We start from the raw sequence: 18802 nt of genomic DNA, 5'->3' as shown, positions 1-18802 counted from the left end.
ATACTTTAGTGATGGTGGATTTTGGTGAAATTGGGACTGTGGTAGTGTGAACTGATCTTTTTATACTATAAACCATGCTTTTGAATATACTGCAGTTTTAACAGTTGAAACTACTTATCTTGTTATTCAAAACTGCAACAAGCTTTTTTCTTGGTTTTTTTTTTTGAGAGGTGCTCAAGATTGTATTTCTCACATGACTCCTGGTGAAGTGATTTTTTTTCTTGAAAATGATGAAAATGTTTTCAAAAATAGAGATGGGTCATCTGGCCATGTTGCAATGCAATTTTCCCCAGACATTTTTCTTTGCAGAAAAACTAAAGCAGTAGTAGACAGAACAAGTGGCTAAAAAGTCTCTGTGTTCTCTGTATTTCCCACTGTCATGTCAGTTATATGGGTCTACTTTAAGTTTGGAGAAATGCCGAAAAAAGAGGATAAGGAAATTTATAACTTTCAGCTATATTAAGCATCTGAATATGTATAATGGAATTTGCCAAACAGGTGAGGAAACTGAAGAAACAAGTAGATAATAAAAAACCTGACAACTTCTGAAATGCTGGGGTTATACATGCTCCTCAGTAAAAAAGAACTGTTTGTTACCAAAGCGCTTTCAAAGTATATATTATTATCATCATCATCATCATCATCATCATCATCATTATTTTATAGTTTTATACCTTTCCAACTCAGGTAATTTTTTTCTCTTTGGTGAGCTCAATCATGCATCTGCTTCTCTTCTGTCACTTGCATCAATACAGTGCTCAGTAAAACAAGCTGTATATATAGGTCCTGGAGTTGTTTATTTACTGACACCTCACGGATTTCTTTTTTAGAGGTAGCTGTTTTGCATATTTTTCTTTTGTAAGTTGCCTTCTAGATATTCAGCAGCCAAATAGACTGGAATGCCAGAGTGTGCTTCACATTTGCATTTCATGGAATCATGTGTAACCTAATAACTTTGAGAGCACATTCTATTTACTTAGATGACATCATCCACAGTAAAATGAGATATATCCCAATATTTATCTCTGATTTGTCTAAAAAATGTAAAGATACAGAGTTTTGAAATGTTTTTCCTGTAATCAGTCTTGCAAACATTAGTTTGGAAACATTTCTACCAGTGATTAAAGGCCAGCTAGATGCAGAAAAAAACAAGAACTCAGCCATTTATTGTAAAATTTTTAAAATTAGATATTTTAATGATTTGAGAACAATTTTCTAACTATTTTCATAATAAAAATTATACCACAATCAACTTCTACAAAAGTACTTAAACAGTTCCAGAAGGATATCCGGTTCTACAACACACAAAAGAGTGAAATTTTGTATAATAAAAAAATTAAATATATGGGATTTTTTCCTGTGTTAAAAGAAAAATTAAATAGTAGAAAATGTAGCACAGACAAAAAAAAGAAAAATAATGTTTCTCTATATATGTTTCCATGTATAAATGCACATATGTAAAAGATACAGAAATGTTACTGCATTTGTTGAAAGTGATAAAAGAAAATATTTATTTGGTTTTTTTTTTTCTTAGTGCAGAATTCTTTTTACCCCATTAAATGTCTCTGGTTTCTTGTCTACACACCATACATTGCAAAATTAGTCCCTGTTGGATATGCATTAGTACTTTGTCTAGTCTAAACATCTTGAGCAATGGAATGTCCATTGGGAGACTTATTTTCCAGAGTCTAATACATCTCACTGTCAGAAAATTGTTTCTGATATTCAGCCTAATTTTTTCCTCCCTTAATTTCCTCCCATTGCTCCTAATTACATCTCCTTATGCCACCCTAAATCATTTGTCCCCCTGCTTAGTGTTTATGGCCTTCAAATACTTGCAGAATGTTATCATATCCTTGTGAGTTGTCATTTAGCCAAATTCTGTGTAGAAATGTATGTAAATTGGCACTACTATATTGATTTATGCTATTTATACCACCTGAGGATAAAAAGCATGACATTTGATTCCCATGGGAGGGTATTTTATTCCAGTTTGTGTCATGACTCACACCTGCCTAGAAGGAGAAGAAAATTATGCTTCAAACTTTATGTGTTTCATCTAGTCCCCATGGCCTGCTACTGTTGCTTTAGTCTGCAAAACTGTGATTGGATTCAAATACATATATATGTCTATATATATATATCTATATATCTATATATATTATATATATATCTGTGTGTGTGTGTGGGCATGTGTGTTTAATATACCTCAAATACACAAACACTGTGCAAAATCTCTGGTGCCAGCACTGTTAACATATTTGAAAAAGGGATGACCCTAATAGGGCAAGGTTTTAGGCTTTTTCTACGTGCAATTAATATACTTTTCTTCTGGACTGGTAAACTTTGGAGGAACATCATTGAACCCACTCAGGGTTACATTACCATGTTTATGTCCCAAACAGAAAACTCTTCTGAAGAAAACAATGAGTCCTTGAAGGACAGTAGGTAGCTCCTTCTGAACAGTCTTTATCCTCTTACCATCACCCTTTCTGATCAGACAACACATGGAATTTGATGACAATTCTGAAACACCACTAATTGCTGGAATAAATCATATTTCCTGGCAAATTAGTGATTGCTTTTCAGCAAGCTCCAGTTCTGCACTTTTTCATCAAGTTCCAGTTCAGCTAACAAAAACTTCCGGTGTTCGCTGTACCATATAATTATCTAGATACATGTGTACTTCAATCAGTGGTACAAGATGGATTGGGTTATCACAAGAGAGATTTGTGTGATTTTCATATCATTCAGATTATAAAATAGCTGATAACCTGAGAAGTAGCTTCCCAGCTCTATGAATTTTATCACCCTTGTTCATTCTGTAAACGCTTCTTAGAGGACAGAACTGAATTCAGCACAGATGTAATCTTCTTAGCACAACTGCAGTTTCATATGAAGAAACACATAAGCATAACAGTAGACAGATAATAAAGATTCCTTGTTGCCTCTTCAAAACAGCATGGGTCTAAACCAAGCACACGACAAGGCAGGTGGGTTTCAAAAAAAGAGCATCTCAAAGTGTCTCTCTGACAAGCACACTTCCCACACATGGCTTCTCAGTGTCAAAACTCTCACAGCAGGAGCATTAGGAAACCATGCAATGTGACCTAGGAAAGCGTATAGGATATAAAATGTGGATGTTAGGATCTAAGGTGCTCTTTTATCAGCACAATAATCACCAAATTATTCAGCAAAGAGATTAAATTTGTCTATGTAATCCTCATACTCTTTTAACACTCTTTTTAATGCCAGTGTTAAGTCTATTCATTACAAAAATGAAATTAATCCTTAACAGTTAGGAATATTATTTCTAGGCATTACGACAAACATTATAAGAGAGTCACAGTAATACAGATTAAAAACTCCCTTTAAGAAAATGCCTGTAATGCAGTTGACAATGATCTGAAAACACTTTGGGAGGGTGTAACTGCTGCTGAGCAGGACAAAATGAGCAGGATGTCCTGTGCCCCTTGCTGCAGTCTGCACGGCACCCATCTGCATCTCTGGAGCTGCACATGAGGAATATAATCATGAATGAAAGCCACAAGAATACATAAAAGTGCCTATTTTTCACATGGCTGTTTCCATGTCAGCAGACACTCAGAAAAACAAAAAAGGGGGAAGAAATGCTATGTTGCAATGGAGAAATAATCACCCATTATCAGTCAGTCCTAATGGACAAAAAATGATACTTTCATTGCAGAAAGATCCCCTCAAACACATAACTTTTCCTCCATTAGAGAAGCCTTCAGTAGGCCACGAGGATTAACAACAAAAAAGTCATTTTGCCTAGAGTAAATAAGTAAATAGATAAATTTTCTGTGCTACTAGAATATCAATGAAGGCACTATTTCAGCTTAAAAAAGACCACACCACAGGGGATTCACTAAAGATTAGTTTTTCCAAGAGCACTAATTACTCTGAGAAATAAAATACCTCAAAAATTCCTGCAGTCAGTTCTTCCAGATTTCCAGTTTTCAAAGCTGCAAACTGTATCAGTGTAGATGTGGTAGCGAAGGTGCTGGGATTAATAAAACTTCTGACAAAGGTAAATCACGGGTATCTGGCAAAAGCTGTCACCTTCATTATCTGCCATGTGTTTGCCTAAGCATATTCTTCTTGAATTGCATTACTAAAATTGCAAAGCTTTTTCCTAATGATGTTTGGTACTGTAAACTTTCAACTCAATCTTATTTCTTTATCTCACCAGGAGTCTATCAAGTTTACACCCTTCTGGAATTTTCATTTTAAAACATTTCAAATTGCTCCTGTTTAGTTTATTTGTACCTTTTCTCTTTGATGGAGCCCCACTCTGTTTCTGTATGTGTGCGTGTGTGTGTGCATGTGTGTTGTTATTTGTCCCTTTTGAATGTTTTCTAGGCTGAAGAATGTAATAAAGAAAAATAAATAATTGTTAGGGCCAAAAAAGGTCTGTGACATGCTTCCAAATTCATAATTTCTTCTCAGTCCTGTCAAATTGGGCATTACTAGCAGAAAACTGCCTTTCTTATTGGGAATAAATACCATAGCAGCCTGGACTTTATTATTACTGAGTTCTATTCATCACTATTATAAGAAAATCTAAGTCAGAGAATTTGCATAAAATGTTTGATGTGGGAATCAGGTGTACTGGTAGAAAAAAGGGGTACAGTGATCAGGTCTCACCCAAGATGTGCTCATGTTGCAGTTTTGGTGAATATCTACATAATCCAGTTAACGTGTGGCTATTTGGTGACAAATGCCAAAGTTTTTTCAAGACTTCCAAGTTTCCCCACCTCAGGGGGGCGTGGGGGGGCGGGATAACAATCTTAGAGAATGCTGGGTGATTTTCTAGTGTAAAGTCATTCAGCTACTTGATTTGTGATCTTGATTTGTGATCTTTCCATTTGGTCATGTAGATACTCAGATACAGATGAAAACTGAGCAAAGTTTAAAAAGATATTTTCTTTCTGAACATAAATTAAAAAAAATATGTAGAATACATGAGTTCTGATTTTCAGAATGGTTTTTAAAATTAACTTCTGGAGAGGAAATATGACTTTGTTGAAGGCAATTTGGGCCTTAGCTTGAGATTTTCAGTATAGCATCCTGGCAAACTAAAGAGTATTTAGTCATTTAGGAAGGTCAGCTGTAGCTGTGGGATGCTAACTCCCTTCTTTTTTAACAGGAACAGAGATGTTATTTCATAAGATGTTTTACAACATGAATTCAAATATTCTGAATATTCCTCAAAGCACAGGACATTTTTCCCTACACTAACTGTAGCAGACGTCTAGCAAGACCAGGTTTTTCAGGCTAAAGTGAATTTCCAGATATCCAATTTATTTTCTCTTTCTAGCCCAACTTATAAAATTGATTTTCCTAAATTCCAGCAATATTTATAAAGACAAAAAAAAAAATGCTGACATATATCACTACATAAGAAATTTAAGATAAGGTTCCTCCAAACTTACAAGTACAAAGTAAGAAAGAGATGAAGGTCAACAACATGTTTAAGTGTCTAATTTATGGAATTTACTGGAAAGTTCATGGGCACTCATGACTGTTCTGATGGAATCTCCCAGCATGAGTAAATCATGTGCTAGTGTTCCATATGTAGTGTTAGGCAGGTTGAAAATTGAGCCACATGTAGCATAAATTTTGACTATACATAGCAATAGCAGAAAAACAACTTTCCCTGTGTTTAATTTATTCAGCTTTAGAGAGACATAGAATTATTGCACTTGTATTGCTATAAATATATCCTTAGCAAGTCAACATCATTAAACCTGGACAGAGTACTTTTAGGAATGGTAAAACAGAGGCAGATTGACCAAAGTCTGTTGTTTTATCCAATTCAACAGAAGTCATTAAAACACACAGTTTTCACTTAAATTTTCAACTGGAAAATATATGAAATTTGTATTGTCACACTGAATGTAATAATTTCTAAATGAATGCAAATAAAAAAAGAAAAAACCAGAAATTGAAAGTGAAAGGCAGTTGGTGTTTTATATTAAAAAACAATTAATTTCCTGACAGTAGTAATTTTGATAATAGGTCTAAAGGAACTGAATTAGAAAAAAGTGGTGCTTAAAACTTGCCATGAAATACATAGGTAGGTGCAAATGCATCAAAATTTACATCAATTTATATTTATTTCTATAAAATTAAGAGTTTTAATTTTTTTGAGAGATTATATTGATGTTACTGTACTAAGTTTAACAACATGTTAGACCTCAAATAGTTTGCCACTGAAGTAAGTGATAATCTTTCTCTTGGCCACAGTAGATTTCAGATCAGAAACTATGTTTGTGACAGGGAAATTTGTGAGTACCTCTTTTTCATATCAGTGAATGATCTGATAACACCCCTGATGCATTTCACAGCAAAGAACCAAGCAAAGAAAATTACAGGCTTTGGCAGTCTCCATTTCATTCTTGCTTGACTTGCAGGTGTTCCCTTGCTTTCAAATACTTGTGGTCTGGGCATATTTTCAGCGTAGACGAAATTAGGGCTTTCCTGCTATTGAAAAGAAAAAAAGTAATTAACATTCCTTCTTTACAGTGCAATGGATAGTAAAGAGAGTAGGTTATTGCTAGGATTTTCCCCCTTTTTTAAAGATGTAAATTTTTACATCTGTTTTAAAACTACATGCAAAATCATTTTGTTCTTTCTTGGCAGGGTTACACAGCGTTCTTTTTGCTTTCTTCACATTTTTGAATATCACAAACAAGCAAGGTTTGTCTCCCTTTGATGAAGTTTTTCTCACATTCTTGTCTTTTAAGATCTTAACATCTTTCTTTTTAAAAAGCAAAAGCCAGACTCTGTATTCCTTTAGGGTAAGTAGGAAACATTTCCATTTTTTTCTATACATTCCTCACATGTCTGATTGTGCATGGTACTGGAAAGCACGTACATGCAATGTTGCCTCTAGAGTACTGATATCTTTTCTTCACTATGCTGTCAAGAATTTATGCCAGTACCTCTGACTTTAATCTGAAAAGGTCAGGCTGTTAAATATATAGAAATAATATAGCTCTTCTTAAGCTCTATCTGAGAACAGATAGTAAATCATCCTTAGAAAAACAGAGATTTTGGGGGTTTTTTGGAGATAGGCATACCTGAAAGTTTCTTCAAGGCTGATTGGAAGAAAGTGAAACATAAGCTGGTATTCATAAGCCATGAGAAGGTACTCCTTGTGTTGTTAAATGCCATTAGGGCAGTTACAATGGTTAGATTTGGAAAAAACAATAGAGGTAAGTAATCTATTAATCCATTTCCCACCTTCTTTTCTGCCTGCACATTGTCTCAGAATAAGCTGCTCCTCAAAAGCTTATTGTAAATCATTCCATAAATGTTTCTTTCAAAATTGGCATTCGAAGTAAGAAGTCTGTAAATGCATATACATTTCACAAAACATGGTTATGCAATCTGTTAGCATAGGTGGTAAATGAATATTTGAAATTAATTTTCCATAGATATTGTAATTCATAATATTTTAAAGTTACTGTTTCTGTATGTGTATGTATTTTCTTACATTTTTATTTTTCTTTATCTCAGAAGCTAAGTTCCTAGTCCATCTGTCTTTTTAAGATTTGATAAAAGTTTAATGTCCAGTTTGAGGTACCAAAGGAGGAAGATTTGTGGCTTATACATATCAATCTTATCAAAGTTTCTGTTCACTTAACATCATTAATGCATCGTAAGTATCAGAACAACAGGAGGGATACAAAGTGTCAATTAAAAAAACCTGTTTACTATTTATAATTAACTGTTTTTCTTTCACTTACCCTGTGTGCCTACAGAAAATTCTGACTGTGTGCTCTTGAACTTTGGGGTTGATAAAGTGGTACTAGGTAGAAAGCCACTACAACAGCTTATATATGTATATAGAAATTTTTAACTCAAGGTATGTAAATGCTTTGCACACATCTCTTGTCCCAATATCACAGATAACAAACAATGCTACTTTTCACTAATTTAGCAAATTTGAACCCATTAGATAAGCAAATTAAGGTAAAGAAAACAAATGGCAATGCCACACTAAAGTTCTGAGAGGCAGAGCCATTTTTGAACTCCAGTCTGCTGACATACAATGTGCACCAGTGTTGACCCCCATGCACAATATTACTTTTAATAGTAAGACTGAGACAACACAGTTACAGAATATCAGAGAAATAAAAAATTGGTAGTGGCAAGTTGACTTAAAACTGTACTCATATGGGAGGGTGAAAGGCATTAACTATTGTCTGATAAGCAAATGACAAGGATGCACTGCAATGACAGGGAAGGCATCAGTGTCTTATTACAACCTTTGTACAGAAGAAGATTTTATTCTGCTTTTCTATACTTTCCTCAGTTGTCCATATTTGCTGTCTCTTTAGCTTCCAGAAATGATAAGGAGGATTGATTGTACTGTTAATGCAGTTTTGATCAGTCTAAAGCACAAAACCTAAACTGTCAAGATTCAGTACAAGGATAAAAAAGGCAGTAACCAGGAAAGAGGTGTTTATAAAGGAACATATATCGTAAAATCTTTGCAATAAACTGGGTTGTAAGGAATTTTGTTCTTTAGTATTTAGCATTACTTTTTCTTCTTTTTTTTAGCAGTGTAAAGAAAGGATGGTTCTATAGGTAGATCAACTAGGTCACAAGAAACTAAGTTAGAAATCCAAGCCCTGTTATAATTAATTCAAAGGTATCTGTTCGGACAAGAGAATTGGGAATGACTGCTACTATTTTAGGCATCTTTATGGAGATAATAAGGCCCTCTACAATTGTGTCAAAAAAAGAATTTGATATTGGGAGACTTGTGAATGTGAATTTCCTGGTTATGAGAATAATTGACAAATACAAATACAGGAAAAATAATGTCCTAGACTGCTGTAGAAACACTCTAGAAAATGGTCCTTCTGCTATTTCTTCTGTCTCTGTGTTCCAAGACATACTTGAACTGTCTTAGAAGAAAAGGATTTAGGGCAAACAGGAATGGAGGATATATTTATCCAAAGCCTTGTCTCATATTTCCTATTTGCTGGTTTTAATTTGTTATCTTTTAGCACCCAGACTTCTAAACTTTCCAACATTTTGTCTGTTCAATGTACAGGGAACCCAGCCAATGGATTATATTCACAGATGGCTATAAAGAGACTGTACACTGATACGTCACACCTTGAGTACCCAAATCCTTTGTAGACCCTACACATCCTGCTCCTTTGCCTCTTGCTTTTAAAATGTATACAATAGCACGTTCTTGCCTATTTAGGGCAATGGAAGGAAAAAAACATCAAGTACAAGGGATACAGCTAAATAATTGTAAAAATACTGCTCTCAAGTATCTAACTCAGATGCAGTAAACATTACACCAGACTTCAGGCTGCCAAAGACCATCTTTTTCAGTGATCCCCCATAACTTTTAATGTTTTGCCAAGGAAAAGCCATCATACAAAATGAAAGCACACTTTGGTTCTTTCATATCACTAGCATAAATATAGAATTTCCTCAATGCGTTTCATCTCCCTTTTCCCGCCAGATGCCAATATCAGTGTTTCAGAGTGTTGGTGAAAAAATTAGAATGCTAGAATAGTGAAAAAGATGTTTTGGAAAAGGCTCAGATATTTCCTTGTAAATAAGGATGTAATGTTCAAAGAAAATGACCAAAATGGTGATGTTACATGGCTGAACTCTCATTTAGATGGTAACATTAAATATCCCTCTTAGATGTGTTCAGCATTTCAAATTGGAGACAGAATGCCAGAACTCCTATGCAAGTTACTGTAAAATACTTTGGTTCATAGAATGATGAAAAAATATCAAAACTGGTAAGTAGTAGTATTAAATAAGTATTGCAATTGACATGGTAGCACTGCAGCAATACCAAAGAAGATGAACCAAATCACCCAAAAAATAGCTGCATAACACTGTATGACAATGTGTGGGCAGCTGGCATAAAGAATTGAGACCTTTTGAACTGGCGTATCCTGTCCAAATACATTCATTATCTTCATTGCTCTGCTTTGTGTTTTACATGCTGAACAATGATTCAGTCTCTAAGGTTCTCCTATAAGATTATCCTTTGGAAGCGGGATAAGAACAAAGCAGAGGGAAAGGAGAGGCTTATATGGAATTTTGTCATAAACTCAGAAATACCGACACTGCTTGTTGAAACCAATGCCAGCATATTCTCCTGAGAACTGAGTAGAACAGCAATAAACACTCAAAACCTTATTTTTGGAATGTGTTGCAAACTACTGTCTAAAAAGTCACTAACCAACACCCCCTACCTCCCCAAAAAAAAAACCCCACCCCATCACCTCTTCAGCAATTCTCCCAGTATGGATTTTGCTGGTTTAAAGTCAGAGTATTTAAGAATATAATAAGCAGATATGGATTGGAGAATATTTCAGATCCAGATGCTGAATGACTTTGAATCAAAAGAAAGAGCTGGATCTGAAAGAAATTACAATAATGTAGCTTGGAACCTTGGGAACACAGTAAATTGATTATGTGTCAGACACCCTGTAGAAAAAAGTAGGAAAAGAGAAATTACGTGAAGGATGTACCCAAAGAGGAAGCTCTTCCCTGGTTATGCAGTGAACAAATCTGAGGCAAAATATTTGACAATGAAGGGGTTACACATATATATAATATATATATGCACATGTGTATGTGTATTTGCACTTTTAAATTTATTAAAAAAAATAGATCAATTTTTTTCTGATATACTATCTCTTTATCATGATCCTGTTAGATTCCAAACTATATTGCTGTGATTTGTTTTCCTTTTATGCTAGTTATCACAGTTTTATTGCCACCTTTACTTTCAGTTGTCCCTCATATTTCTCTCTTTCGGTAGGTGCAATATCTGTCTGCATAGGTAGATTTCAAGAGGCAGTGTGTCTATATCAATGCTCTCAGGAGCGCACTTTCAAAGCAAATCTCACAGTTCTCTTCACATATCTTTGGTTCACACAGTGGAATGGTCCAGACTCAAAGAACTGGATTCCAAGAATATGTGGCCTAGGGGTACATTTATTTCATTCCTACTACAAATAGGCATTAAGATTTTGGTAACAAACAAGAACAAATGCAAAGGAGTCTAAATTATAGATATTCTTTTGCTACTGTAGATACTAGTTCTTCCAATATATGACCTCTTGAGCCTTCAGGTTCTTCAAGGAACAGCATAAAGAATAAAAATGACTAAGAAACCTGTTTCACTTCTGCTCACAGGATGTGCACATTTTACAACTGTATGGTAAAGATTTCTCGAAATAAGATACCTTAGCAATGAAAGTTTCTGCTTTTTTTCTGTCCATAGATTATAAATCTGTGAACACCAAGAAGTCTTAGTTTCAGAACAGTTCATAGACAATTTTGAAAAGCCTAGATTTGCTAATCATCATTATTCCATAAAAATGTCAACCTCTCCTCCAACTCCAATCCCATATGCTCTTGATCATGATCTTCTGCCTTTCATCAAATGCGGCCCTAAATGAACTCCATTCAGTCTTTTCACCCCAGCACAGTTCACCCAAGTTCAGTGATAAATTGTAAAAGGCAAAAGAAGGAAATCTGCATTGTATCTGTATCTTTCTTAAACTTAAAAATCCTTCCAGCCTGATGAATTAAAAATTGTTCACAAATTTACAATCTCTTTGTGTTAGACAGAGAAGAAATGTAAACCCTTGATGTTGTGTTTAAGTTTCCTTCTAACTATTTACTTTCAAGAAAACAACAGTTTCATTTTCATTTTACTTGGTTTTTTTTTTTTTTTTAATTATTATTCCCAGGATAGTACTAGGGAAATTTAAATTTGATGGAATCAAAACCTCAAAACATCAGAGATCTGGTTACTGAGTTATTAAAAGCAGCTCAAACATGGTGTGAGCAAGAAACTAAATTAAATACTGTGATTAGTGAGAACAGAAATTATATTTGTACAATTACATCTATTCTGAAACTTCAAAGAAACTCAGGTATGGGTCTTACCACCCTCAATCTTCTCAACCTATAGAATCATAGAGTTGTTTGTATTGAAAGGAATCTTTTAAAGATCATCTAGATCAACCTCACTGTTGCTTCATTAGATCAGGTAAAGTCAATGGCTACACATGAATTGAGACAATGTGCTCTTAGCTCTATCCCCTTAAAAATCTTTCTTTCTTCACCAGTTGTTTACAGCCCTCATTACCTATGGCATGCTGTATTTAAGTTTTATAAACTTCTAAACAAGAATGTGAATTTTTGAGTTGTACTTATATTTTGGTGTTCCTTAGGAAATATAAAAGTAATATTGGTCCATCTTCTCTGATGGCTTAAATCATCACAGCAACACTGATTTATGCCAACTGAGACTATCTCACAGTAATTCCATTCTCTCTCTGTTATATGCTGTCTGTATGTCTTCTGCACTGGTGAGTTAGTTTAACCAACATCTACGGGGACTTTCCATTTTTTCAATTAAGAGAGAGGTCATTAGGGGTAGAGTTTTGAGAAAATACAGAAAGCTATGTAAGGAAAGGTCTTAAGCTCATAAATGTTCTTAATTATATATTGTGTCCTTAGTGTAAAGAATTACCTTCAGGTCATTCTGTCTCTTTTATCAGAATAAATCACCATCATCATCTATTCACTTGTGCATTCAATTCATGACATAATAGTGTCAGAGGTGGCACAGAATATACACATACATACTCAAATTCCAACACAGTGACCCAAATTGTGTCTACAGCTGCCAAGCAGACTGCCATAGACATTTAACAGAAAGGGCTTGTTTTGAAGAAATATTTGTTCCTATGAAGGGAGGCAAATGGAGCAACGGCTTAGTGAAACAGCCCAAGAAACTAAATTCAAAACACATTTATCTCTTAACTGAAAATAAGTTTGAATACCTCGTGTTAATGGTCATATTCGAAAAATACCACAGTATATGTCCTAAATGACAACTTTTACTTCAAATAGAAGACACTGGAAAAGAACAGTACTAAATTAGCAGTGTTGCATCAGTACAATTTCATGGCAGAAAACAAGAAGTACAAAAATTAGAAGGTTAAGTTTACTCTGTATTTTAGCAGTTGGGTGAAAAAAAATTATTCTCCATACAGAAATATTTAATCTCAAATTTTAAGTGTGTACACATCATTCCTCAGGAAACTCATATCCTTGGCAGCCTAATGATTATGGACAGTAAAAATAGTCAAAAGTTTTAAGTTCAATGACCAGATTTTCTGGAGAATTTTCTGAAGAATTCCTATGTGACCACATATCTGTGTCATATTTGCAAAACAGGAGAATTCTACATTTGCACAGTGCAGCTTTACAAGCCTATTGGGGACTGCGAAGGCTTGGGCAGAACAGCTCTGGTATATCTGATTTCACAGTGCATGTAGCATAAAGTCATTCTACAAGAACAGAATAGCTTTCAGGTGTTGGACTTGCTGTGTACCTGCAGATCAGTTGCATAATATGTGTACATCCAGCACGCATATGTTCCTGAACTCACCAATCACTGCCAGACATAACCTGAAAAAAAATGTAGTTATCTTGAGAAAATTTCTCCACTATCTTATGGATGACAATCTGACATTGAGCTTCAATTTCCACATTATGGATATGTAATGATACAATACCTCCAGTCAAAGAACTTAGGAAACATAGATCATGAAACACATACCCATAAAAAACCATCCTTCAGCAAAAGGTCTTAATACAGCAGGTATTTTTAAAGCAATAATCTCTTTAAAAAAATAACTAATTTACTTACTTTTTTTTTCCAAACTGATCCCTTAACAGAAATTTGGGAAGCAAACAAAAAAAAAAAAAGAGTACATCACCAAGTATTATAACTGTATTTGATGTTTATGCAGCTCTGTCTTTTGTTTTGCTCCTCAAAAGTCATGAGGAAGTAGTTTTCTTCTTGTCACAAGCTGTAAAGCAGCATGTATTTAAAAACCAAGCCAGTTTTCAGAAATTTAGTAGGATGATAATATAAACAAGTATTCAGCATTTAAACTGGGAATGTAGTCTAAGATTTTTCAAATTTAGCCTATTACTTTTTAAATTAGAGTAAAAAGAGAAAATGTAATGAGCAGTTTGAGATGACACCTGACCTCTGTTTCTGAATAAGTCCCCAGGTTGATAATTAATCCTCTTTAAGTTCATAGACATGTAAACAAAAAGCTATTAATTTAAGGAAGAGTAATTCCTCTTAATTAGATATAATTGACACAGAACTGCCTAATCAAAAAAAAAAATTAAATTCATGTAAATAGGGCTTACTTCAAGACAGGAATTTAGGTTGGGCTTCTGTTCTTAGTGAATTATCCAAACCTTAATTACATCAGTGGGAGTTTCCACATTTGCTTCATTGCATCAGGCCATGGTCTCCCCAAAAGCAATGAGCCATGGTAAAACTTGATTCCAACACTTTCAAGTTACTTTTTGAAGTGGCACTGTAGATAAATTTAGACTGTTCTATCAACATCTTGAATATGAACTGTAACCTCATTTCAACTGAGTGAGCTTATAAAATATATTTTTGTGATAGATGATTTTTATTTCTAACAATGACTGCTTGATAATATAAATGTACAGAATTTTAAGGTGTTCTAGCCCTTTTTGACATTCTATTGTTTGTTTTGCAGGATTTGTTCTTTGATAAATGAGGACTCAGTCTTGGGCACTGGGGAAAGGAAAGCTTGTTTTATTACATGTTGTATGTAAAGAAAGTTCAGCATCAGGACATATTGTCCCTTGCTTCTCAGAACATCTATCTTCTGCGTGTGCCAATGTGCAGAAGGTTATGATGGTTATGTCCTTTGAGTTCCCAAAGTAGGAATTTACCATGGATTTTTATACTTTTACTAGTACAGACGAATCTGAATCAAAACCACCCTTCAGATCCTACTCTAACCAAAACTCGTTTGTGTCAGTAGTAGGGTGTTCCATAATGCACTATTCTAAAATAAGGACATGACCTTTCCAATGCCACGGTTCCCTAAGTATTAACAACATTTCTGTGTTTAGAAAACTATCATCAGACCTGTGCGTGACAGATATTATCTGTAACTTGATATAAAACATGCTGAAATTGTCTCCAAGTAAATAAAATAATCATTCTCCTAAAGAAAAAATATAACCTGAGCTGAGCTGGGTAAAATGTGTTAACTACTGTAAAATATTCTTTGTGAAAAGAAGAAAAATCACATATAGACTGTTAGCCAGGCTGCCAACTTACAATCTAACAAGATTCAAAGTAACAAGGACATAAATGGATGTCCCATCAAATGATGTTTTTAATGGCCAGGAATGTGAGAAGGGTGAAGACCATGTAGGATGGATTAGTCATATAGCAAAGCTATTTAAATCCTTTGGTACTTCTAGGAAAGCTACAACTATGTATGTCCTAGAAACATTATCTGATATTACTTTCATCTTTGACAGGGGTCTGTAGAGTTAGTACATTAGAAAGCAACTGATAAAAATATTATTATAGAGATTTGCTATGCTGTGGAGAGTTTATGTTGTCCTAGAGTTCTTGTGAGTGACAATGTCATGTATCAATTTTGTGTTGATGTCAAATATTCAGTGGACTCAACAACTCACCTCAAGAGGTTTGACTGACAAGCAGAAAAGGGAATCAACCTTCAGCTCTGAGGTTTTCTGATTCATGTGTTCTCCTTGTAGTAAAATCACTGATTGAAGTACAATATTTGAACGTTGTTCAGACTTTTCAGAGTCCAATCCATTGCAATAGCCAAGCCTTTTCCACTAATCACACCAGCCATACACAGAGAATCCCTGCAGTGATGCAAGAGATTCCCAGCTGTGCAACAAGACTAAATCAAAACAAAGCATCCATCAATTTTTTTCTGAAGGAGAGTAAACTACAAGACTACTTTTAGCAACTAAGGGACAATTAAGAAGATGTAAATCATGAGCCAGTTCTGATCTTAGTTTGCCTATCTTTGTTGCCAGCATGCAGGGAGGAAGAACTCGCTCTTTTTTTTTCTCTTTTACTTAAAAATATTATATTACCCCATTTCCTTCACTAGGAATAATTCTCATGATCATCAATCTGTAGTAGAACCATACTTATCATACTTATCAGTCACAGAGAAAGACAGAAGACCTATCTTTAGGCAAAAAGCAGAAATTCAAGACACTTTATTATCCATCCAAGTAACCACAGTGGAAGGTGTTGGTGTCCCACTCATAGTACAGTGTATCAAGGGTGTGTACGTGTAACTGACAAAAAGCAGCAGCACAACTTTGATCTCTGAGCAGGCTTTTGGAGTTACATAATGTTCCATTACTTTCAGGAGACATTGAATATGGAATGTTCTTTCAGTCTACAGGTTTGCTTAACTTTTTGAAAAGACAGTTACTTTGCAGGTCTGACAAAATACTTAGATATCCCACTTAGATATGTGTTATGACTAGCACATTTAGCTGGCAGTTTGAAAGAGAGGGGGACAAGTAAGTCCTAAACTCTGATGTTAAATCCTAATCCCTTTAAAATTAAGAAGATTTTATTTTGTTCTGTTTTGTTTTTCAATAATGAGAATGGAACAAGCAATATATCCTTGACTATGCTACTGATGGACTGTGAAGACTTGGGTGAGTAACTTAGTTCCACTGAGCAGTAGTTTGTCCATTATCAAGTAAAATAATAAAATAGAAAGCATTTTGTTGGCTTAACAAAACTAGTGGTGCTAATGTTCTGTGAGTTTTCTGGAGAAAATACTTTTGCAGTTATTTGCCTTTTTTATAACTCTAACACTCTAGTGTGTGTGTTCCATTCAGCAGTTCAAATTGTGTAATCCTTATTTTTCAAACAATCCATATGCAACATAATGAAAGGCACTGTCAGAGAAATCTTAGGTAGATAAGCAGACACAAGATAGAGTTTAAAAAGCAGAGTCACAGCAGTGCATTTTGGTGCTATTGCTGAGAGAGGTTCCAAATCTGAGCATCACAACATAAATGGTGGATAGGGGTAGAGAGATGGCTTAAAAGTGTCTTACTGATTCGTACCACCTTTGGCATTACATTTTTAAGTACTGATAAGTTTCTAAAACAAAGACAAAACACAAGCCAGCTTTATGTTAAAGCAGATAGTGATAAAATCTGCCTTCATGTTGCAAATCAGAATCATTCCTAGTATAAAACCTACTGTCTTCAACAAAGTTTATACCAGATGTGAGATTGGTCGTGGATGTTAAAAGCCATGGCAATACAAGATGGAAAAGTCTTTCTAAAAGATAACAATTTTGTTTGCATGCAGAAGGATGGGTAACAGACATTTGGACTAGCAGAGTGAGCTACAGCAGTGGCAGCATGAGCAGCGAATTTTGTTATTATTAGCAATTCAAATCCAGGTATCAGATTGATTTTGTGTTTGAATCATTCATCAGGGTTTGCTCCAAGGCTGAAACTTGCTTTCTGGAAGTTCCATAAAATTTCATTCAAAACACTTCTTCATAGAATGAAATAGAAGGGAAAAGAATAGAGAAGAACACATTAAAAGAGATATTCCAAGAGTATTAAGATTTTTTTTGATTTTTGAAACATAATTGAAGTATTATTTTCAATCTAAAAATTCAGTGCAGTCCCAAATTCTATAGAAAAATCTGAAATAGGTTTCTCTTGGACAGTTCTCTGACTTCTATGTACATGTGAAACTTTCAGTGATTTACATGCTTGGAAGAACCACCAGCTTTTTTTTCCATCTTTGTTATTAACACTTGTCGTGGTTTGACACTGGCCCAACACCAGGCACCACGAGAAACACTCGCTCACCCTGGGGAAGGGCAGAGGAGGGAAAAGGAAAAAGAAGTTAACGAGCACTTCGTGAGTGAGATAAGGACCAGGAGAAACACTTCAAGGGCAAAACAGGCTCAGCTTAAGTTGCGAAGTGAATTACTAGCAGAATTTATAATAATATAAACAATATTAATAAACAGAAGTTTATTACTAACAGAATCAGAAGAGGATAATGAGAGTAAAATAAGCCCTTAGAACACCTTCCCCCTGCCCCTCCCTCCTTCCCACCGACAGCACAGGAGACAGGGCCTGGGGGTTTGGTCAGTCCACCACCGGGATTTCCTTCTGCTGCTCCAGGAGAGGAGTCTTCCCCTGTGAGGCCGTGGGGTCCCTCCCATGGGAGACAGTTCTCCTGAACTTCCCTGGCGTGGGTCCGCTCTCCCGAGCAGCGGCCGCACCGCCCCTGCTGCAGCGTGAGCCCCTCCCACGGGCCCACAGCCCTCCCAAACTGCTGCGCCGGGGCTCTCTCCTTCCTCGGGGTGCAGTCCCCCAAGGACAGGCTGCTCCAGCCTGGCAGCAGGGCCCTCTCTCTCCAGCGGGTCTCCCACTGGATCACAGCCTCCTCCAGGCATCCACCCGCTCCGGCACGGGCACCTCCCCCACGGGCTGTGGGTGGATCTCTGCATCCCCCGTGGATCCCCACGGGCTGCGGGTAGATCTCTGCATCCCCCGTGGATCCCCACGGGCTGCAGGGGCACAGCTGCTGCACCATGGGCTGCACCACGGCCTGCAGAGGAACCTCGGCTCCGGCGCCTGGAGCACCTCCTGCCCCTCCTTCTGCACTGACCTTGGTGTCTCCATGTTGTTTTCCCTCACATGTTCTCACCTCCTCCTCTTCTGTGACTAGAAGCAAAACCTTGTGACTTCGTTTTGATTTGTTCTTAAATACACTGAGGCGTTACCAACCTCTCTCATTGGTCCAGCCTTGGCCAGCAGCATGTCCATCTTCAGAGCCATCAGAGATTGGCTCTGCTGGACATGGTGGAAGCTT

The 18802-nt window shown here is 35.9% G+C and overlaps 1 long non-coding RNA gene across 2 annotated transcripts; it reads right to left on the bottom strand.

The window, feature by feature from the left end:
* Positions 1 to 1206: 1206 nt before the first annotated feature.
* Positions 1207 to 18637, bottom strand: LOC109143579. Of its 2 annotated transcripts, XR_002043853.3 has the most exons (4): positions 18599 to 18637; positions 15592 to 15824; positions 13433 to 13509; positions 1207 to 6507 (listed from the first exon to the last, which is right to left on the bottom strand). It is a non-coding gene; the product is annotated as an uncharacterized LOC109143579 (long non-coding RNA). The 2 variants fall into 2 exon arrangements; XR_002043852.3 differs by lacking the exon at positions 15592 to 15824.
* Between the last annotated feature and the right edge of the window lie 165 nt (positions 18638 to 18802).

Source organism: Corvus cornix, chromosome 5 (assembly GCF_000738735.6).
Source record: "Corvus cornix cornix isolate S_Up_H32 chromosome 5, ASM73873v5, whole genome shotgun sequence".
Lineage (NCBI taxonomy): Eukaryota > Metazoa > Chordata > Aves > Passeriformes > Corvidae > Corvus > Corvus cornix.
Note: the sequence above shows the minus strand (reverse complement) of the source record. Positions and strands in the feature narration are given on the sequence as shown.